Genomic DNA, 7,567 nt, shown 5'->3' with positions numbered 1-7,567 from the left:
AAAAAACCCTTTGTATTCAGATACTAGTGAAAATGAAATTGACAACACAGCCTTCTACTTGGAGGGAATTACAACTACTGATTAAATGTCTTAATGAACAAACACAGAAAACATATACTTATCCCTAAGCATACATACTGTATCCATTTTCTAATGTTCTGTAACTCTTGATTAATCCCATCAATTGTCTGCAACATCTTCTTCATTTCTTATTCTACCTTCCAGTTGCTTTCTTCTGCAAACCTCCATTTGCTTTCTTCACTCTGCTCCTAAATTCCGCAATCTCTTTCTGCATCAACAACTTCATCAGCCCAAATAAAATAGTCACACCTCAATTCAACCTTCTGCATCATGAATTCGACGACAATTTTAACCATTTTGCAGAAAATTAACATTTGTCATCATAAACAAAATCAGAATTCACATACCTCCCATAATGGACAACGAAGAAACAATCTTTCAGGATTCCACTCTGTAGCAGACTCAAGCATCACTGCGTCAAGTCCATGCAGGCACTTGCCATTGTTGTAGTCAAACTTCTTCTTCTTCCTATTTTTTGGCACAAAAGACGAGCCACCACAACCACTGGCACAAGCATGAGGTATATTCTTTCTTTGTTGAGACTGTGACATTTTCATACATTAGAGTTTACAAACCCTTGTTACAACAGAAAGGACGAAGATGTATAAAGGAAAATGAAGAGGGTGAAGGAAAAAAATTTTTCTACCCTGTGTTAGGGTTCATATGGTTCGAAGAAATTAGAGAAGGAAGAGGATGAACAGTGATTTGATTATTCCCTTTTCTTGTATTTATTTCAACAAATTTCATAATGAATAGTTCTATTTTCCACAGTGTCACCTCAAATTGGCCACATCATACAATACCGTGCCACTTGGCCTCCACCACCGGAAAATTTACTCAGGTCACGGAAGGGTAGAATTGACAACGGAGTTTTATATTCATGTGTACAAATGACTCATTAAAAATTGAGGAATACATTTGTACTCCGTGTGAAAATTCGGGTGTACTTTTGTCTATTTTTCTAATTTTTTTGGAAAATTATAATGTACAGATGCAAGTGTTTAAAGATTTACAAATATTCCATTGGAAGAAGACAGTGACAACACGTGTCCATGAGCCATGAGAGTGGGAGCAGCGTGGAAGTGTGCAGAAAAAGGTTTCTACAGAACCTACCAGAGAGCCGAGCTTCCTACTCTGGAACGGTATATGGCTCCCTTTGGCTTTAATTTTTTTTTTTTGGACAATGCCCAAATGGATATTTGGACCACTGCATGCCTTTGCCTTTGCAATGAATGGGCCCGAGAATAAAAAAGTAATCAAATGAAGACCTTGGGTGATGTATCTGGTTTTATGGGCAGGAAAAAAGATGCTCTATGAAGAATATATAGTTGAAGAGCTTATGACCAAATGGACCAAAATATGTATATATACGAGGTAAAAAAAGTATTATTAATTTAATATGATAAATATGATTTAACAAATATTTAATATGTGATTAGACACGGTTGTATTAATAATAGAGGTATGACCAGTCTATATTGTCAAAAAATTGCAATGAAAAATTCTTTTAAAGGTAATATATTTTAGAGTTTAGAATTTAGAGTTTAGAGTTTGAATTTTGAGATTCAAGGTCTAGGGAACAGAGGTTAGGGTTGGGGTTTAGGATTTAGAAATATAAATTATTTTAATATTTTCATATATTACTTTTTGTTCCGGAGTCTAAATTTTTCGGTGCCCATCATTGCTTGGTGTAACACCCTACCATACTTAATCTTATGCTTAAGTCATAAGACTGAGTTAGTAAGGTATTACGACCTCTAAGAATAGTAATATATATATAATAATAGAGAAAAGATACTTAACTAGGAGCCTTGAAAAACGGGTAAAACAAAATCGCAAAACAAAAAGCGCAACGCTCAGGAAAGGATTACTTGCGTGATAAGAAACCTAATAGGAACATGATAAAGTTAAGCAAAAGAATAAAGGAAAGCCAAGGAAACAGCATAACTAGCCCCTGACTTTGCCTGTGAAGCTAAGGCTGGCCAGAGGATATATATACATATGAACATACATAGGTATCCCCAAAATATACCAAAATACCAAAATAAACTCCTATCTCTCCCTCAACCTCTAAGAGGAGCAGTATACATAAGTTACTTGGAGAGTAAGCTAAATACATATATACATATATACAAATAGAAAACCAAAATACACCCAAGGACTACTTCGCTTCCCAGGATCCAGACGCCTAGTGAGGAGCCTCTCGACCTGCATCTGAAAAACAACAATACAATATGGAATGAGAACCGGAGGTTCTCAGCATGGTAAAAGTGCCAGGCGCATAAGAAATACGGTCCTGAGAATGCCATAGGCAATCCTAGAACTCCGTTATACAATTATCCAACTTAACTACTAAACAGAAGCTATAACAGGGGTAGGTATTCTAAATCTACCTAACTTACTCAATTTCAATCCTAATCTAACACCAAACCATTTCTCCTTTTCCTCCATCCCTCCATCATTCACAATGCAACAGAAACAAGCAACCAAACAAGGTCACGCACAAGTAATGAGCAGATAGTACAAATAGCAAGTATAACAGATAGCAGGTGATATATATCAATTAGGCAAACCCAGGAAATGCATAGCAATCAAAACAAACAAATGCATATGATGCATGCCTGTCCTATGGCTGATGGGGCCCATCTGTCGGTTATCCAGCCAACCCGACAAGTCCGAAAACCTTAGACTGTCCCCCGTCGCGCATCCCCAAGAGCCTATGCATAGAGTTTACATTCAATCATCATATAAATCACTCAATGGGGGTTATCCATACCCGGGAATTTATACGTGCCCGGTCACCCTTACGACGTAGGGTTAACAGAGTATCGAGAATCAACCTGGAACACGTGGTGGCGAGCCACGATTTTTACCCAGGGAAACTCGTATCTCAGATATCATCATTCATAAGCTATTTCATAATCATAATCATTATTTAATCATTCATCAAGCCATGGCATGTTAACTCCTTTTATAAACAACCTCCCTTTCACATTTTTCATCATCATTCCCTTATAATTCATCTTAATTATCCTTTCTGCGTCCTGACCAAACTATTTATCAAACTCTTCTCAAACTTCTTATTATCGAATAATCTTAAAATCAACCCAACTCTAACATTAAATCAGTCACATCACACGAAGGTTAAACGTTAACTTCTCGAACCCATGACTACACTAAGACATCCTCGACACTCTATTTCCTTTTCTATTTTTAATATAACAAATGAACTCGGAATTGTGCAAACTTTATGTCCAGGCGTTCATCTTGAAATAAGCTTTCTAACAAACCAAAGATCATAATTTTCTGATTTTTCTAGCCTTAGGAATAAAGGAAAAACAGTGACTGCTTGCATAAAACCAGAAAAACAGCAACAGCATGTGATATTCAAAATTCAATATAAATATCAAGTTAAATCCAATGACTTTAAAAATTAATGTAGTTACACTTCACTCATCCAGGTTTCTTTCTCAATTGGTTCTGAGTTAATATCATTTTTAATAAAGAAGTTACATTACCTGGAAGTTAAGTAAAAATGAGTCAAAATCTGTTTTTGAAACCAACAAGCTTAGTACCTTTCAATTTGAATAACTTTTATTACAAAGCTCCAATTAAGCTAAATTTTGATTTGGAAACTCCTAGCTCATCCAGAAACAACTGTGTCTTGGTTGCAACCCAATTGCTATTCAATTCTAAGAGTTACAAGTATTGGAAGTTGATGCATAGCTAGCTGAAATCTGTTTCTTTTCAGTTTTGACCACTAATATTCAAAAATTCAAAACTCCCAATCCTCAACTCTTAAAATTCTGAAGTTTTAGAGAAATAAAGCAAGTTAATCAAATTTTATAACAAAATTAGTTTTGCTCCAAAACTCAACTCGTAGAAGTCGCAGCAAGACAACAAGTTGCTGTCCTGTTTAACCTTTTCTGCTGCAGGACAGATTTAACAACCTAACTTTAAAAATTTGCCATAAATTGTATATTTAACAAAAAGGTCCCAAATTTTCCAGTTTAGTTCCTTATATTCCCAAGTTTAGCTCAGACTTGGTCTCATGCAATTCCGATCATTACATAATTAGTTACAGCAAATGCAATACCACCACAACACAACTCTACACCCTTATTAACAAACACCAATCCTAATCCATCATAAATAAATATAAGAGCACACCATTAATAACTTCCACACCTCATAATTCCAATATATATAGCCACCAACAAATCTATTCCAACAACATTACAAGGCTAATCATTAAATACAACAAACAATTCAACTTATCCTATGGTTCCTCTAACCTAAGTTTTCACAACACCGTAAATATTAAACGTGCGAAACTTGAACCATACCTTGGCCGATCACTTAGTTCATCCAAGGCAGCCTCACAACTCAAAATCACAGCCCCTCCAAGCTCAATCAAATAGCCCCAAAGTAAGCCTTGTCACCAACAAAGCTCCAAGAAATCCAAATTCAAGTCCAATGCATAAACACCCTCTTAAACTACACCTAATACACATATATATGTTCCAATTCAGTTTTCTATTACCAAAAACAAGATTGAGCTAGGGTTAGGGTGTTCTTACCATACCCATATGCTCAATAGCTTGAGCCCACAAGTTCCGGAATCTAACTTGAACCTAGAACATAGAAATTGGACAAGATTCACCATAGGTTTCCAAGTTTATCAAAGAAAGAGGGATAGGGATTCTAAACTTAATAGGAGGCTTACCAGTGAAATTGTTCAGATAGAAAGGTAGAGCTCGACGCGCTGAGCGTGTGGCCGCGAACGGTGCGGCGATCGGAGCCCGGACGGAGGAGTTATGGTGGATCAAAGGGTTAGGGTTTGAGAGCTTCTCTCCCTTTCCTCCAATTCTATTTTGGCGTTGCACCAACTAATGAGGAAGAAGAAGGCTGCTGTTTCCTTTATATTATGGGTCCGGTTGGACCCACGGGCTCGGTTTGTGCCCCGGTTCAACCGGTTCGGTCCTTTCGGTCCGATTTTGGGCCAAATTTTCGAAATTGGTATCAAAATTCTCGTTTTGACGAGCTCTATCCTATTTTGATACTAGTTTTACATTTTTTATTTTCCTATTTAAAATTCGATTTATTGACTAATTATTTTCCGATTTTAGCGGGGTTTACACTTGGCGCTATAATTACTGAATGCAAAATCATTAGTCCAATGTGTTGTATTTTGGTGTCTTAGTTTTTCTTTCTAAAGTTTACTGTTAATTAAAAGAAGGCAAAAAAAAAAAGTTACCTTGGTTAGAGTGGATGTGGATACGTCTCCGATGTGAAAATAAAATTGTTGATGCGTAGAGTAAAATAAGAAAACAGTGGATTTTCAGTGTATTTTGAGTGGAAATTATGAAACAGTGGAAATAATAAGGACGAGACAAAATGGAGATAAGATTCATGAATAATGCAAATGAGTTGTTAATTCGTTGTGTTAAAATTAAATCGTCATACTAAACCGTAATATTATTACCGTAATCACAAAAGAGTAAATGCTGAACCCTAAACTTGAGCCAAGAAACATGAACCATGAGCCATGAACCCCAAATCTGGAAGACCCAAGGAACGAAAATCATAACCCTAATCCACAAAATACAATTTGTATACCTGTGAGAGATTAAACGATATAGACAAATTTCTAGAAGACAAATCCTGAATCGTAAAAAGTTAGTTGATTTGGATATTCCTTTTTGGGATAGTACATGGTAAGATTAATTCTGGAACTTGGGACATCGTAACAATGTACGCTGAACTGTGAACCCTGAACTATGGAGGATGAGATGTGAATGTTGAATCTGAATCTGTAAATCAGAATTCGTATTCCGAACTTTCAGGGGCTATTTTGATTATAAATAATTTTTTTACATTTCAAGTGACACATGACATGCTAGGTGTCACTGACTTGACACGTCAACCAATCATCTTATGACACGTGGCATTAACCTACCACGTCATCATCTAACTAACGGAAGGAGCAATTTGACTTACGTTTTATCTTTCAATGACTAATATGACTAAAAAATCATTTGAGGACTAATTTAAAGAAGGTGGGTACTCCAATGAAGATTTTATAATTGTCTTCATGTGAAATTTTTTTTTACCCTTGGATGATGAATTGTAGGATTAGATTTTGATATGTTATAAAAGTATTGCGTTTATTTAAAAGTGTGGCCAAATAAATAAATTACACTTTTATACAAAGCATTTTGACATCTTCATTTGAGTAGTTCTCTTTAAAGAATGGGTGATCTTTTAGGGATGAATTTGACTATTAATCTATTCTTTTTTCCTTCCAAATAAAAGTATTTTTTTTTTTGATATAATAATAACATTTATTGTTATTTATCAATTCTTTTATTTAAATTTCTCACATTTATTAAAAATTCTTTTTTAATATTTTAGGTATTAATTATTGTTAATTAATTAACTTATTTTAAGTATATTTATTGAAATTTATTAATATTTTTTTGTAGCATTTTTTTTATTTTTATTTAATGAATCCAATGGTTTATTAAAAATGGGACATCTACTCTCACAAGTTATTTGGATTTATTTTAGAGAATAAATTGTATCACACTCTATAGTAAATTGTTTCTATTTAGGATTTTAAGATTTAGCGTTTATAGTACATGACTTAGAATTTAGTATTTAGTGTTTAGTATTTAAGGTTTAGAATTTTGAGTTTATTAAATTTAAGATATAGAGTTTATGATTTAAGGTTTAGAATCTAGAATTTAGATTTATTTAAGGTCAATTTTGATGTTGTGTTTGTAATTTGGAATTTGTTTGAGTTTAGAGTTTAGTTTATTTAAGATTTGTTTATGATGTTTTTGTAATTTGAAATTTGTTTGGGTTGTTACTCTAAATGTTGAATTTAGTTTTAGACAAACAAGATTTTTAGAATTTTTGAATATAAATATCGAAAAGATAATACATGAAGCATTAAATTATGTATGTTTTGTTGCAATTATTTTTTAATTTATTTAAAAATAAGTTAAAAAAAGATTACATTTGAAAAATACCAAGTTGAAATGGAAAAAAGAAAAAAACTTATGTACATGTCAGTATGTTACCATTATTAACACATTTAAATAATGTTTTTTTTTCCTTCGAAATGAAAATATGAAATATGAACAATGTTCTAAGAAGCAAGTCAAATAAGCACTTCCTCCAACTTCAAATAAGCACTTCCTCCAACTTCAACACAAATTGACCCTTGCCATACAATTTTATAAGCAAGTCAAAAAAGTCCAATGAGCCTTAACTTATATGATATATTTCTCCCTTCCCATCTCAAAGGTTTAGGCTTCAAACCCTAGTGATTGCAATTGTGAAAAAATATGGTAAAAGTTTGAGGAATGTGTTGGTGTATTGTGTACCTAGGATTGGAAGTTGTCCAATTCATTAGAGTACAAATTCACGGACAAAAAAAATCTGCTCCCTGACACCACACATCTACAACATGTGTCCAATT

General features: G+C 33.9%; 1 long non-coding RNA gene across 3 annotated transcripts; it reads right to left on the bottom strand.

Annotated features, from left to right (window-relative positions):
• LOC110266109 lies at positions 2,254-4,960 on the bottom strand. 3 transcript variants are annotated; one of them, XR_002353069.1, is made up of 4 exons: positions 4,808-4,960; positions 4,662-4,715; positions 4,428-4,584; positions 2,254-2,295 (listed from the first exon to the last, which is right to left on the bottom strand). It is a non-coding gene; the product is annotated as an uncharacterized LOC110266109 (long non-coding RNA). The 3 variants fall into 3 exon arrangements; XR_002353068.1 differs by lacking the exon at positions 2,254-2,295 and adding an exon at positions 2,677-2,921; XR_002353067.1 differs by lacking the exon at positions 2,254-2,295 and having other exon boundaries at positions 3,292-4,584.

This window comes from Arachis ipaensis, chromosome B08, assembly GCF_000816755.2.
Source record: "Arachis ipaensis cultivar K30076 chromosome B08, Araip1.1, whole genome shotgun sequence".
Classification (NCBI taxonomy): domain Eukaryota; kingdom Viridiplantae; phylum Streptophyta; class Magnoliopsida; order Fabales; family Fabaceae; genus Arachis; species Arachis ipaensis.
Note: the sequence above shows the minus strand (reverse complement) of the source record. Positions and strands in the feature narration are given on the sequence as shown.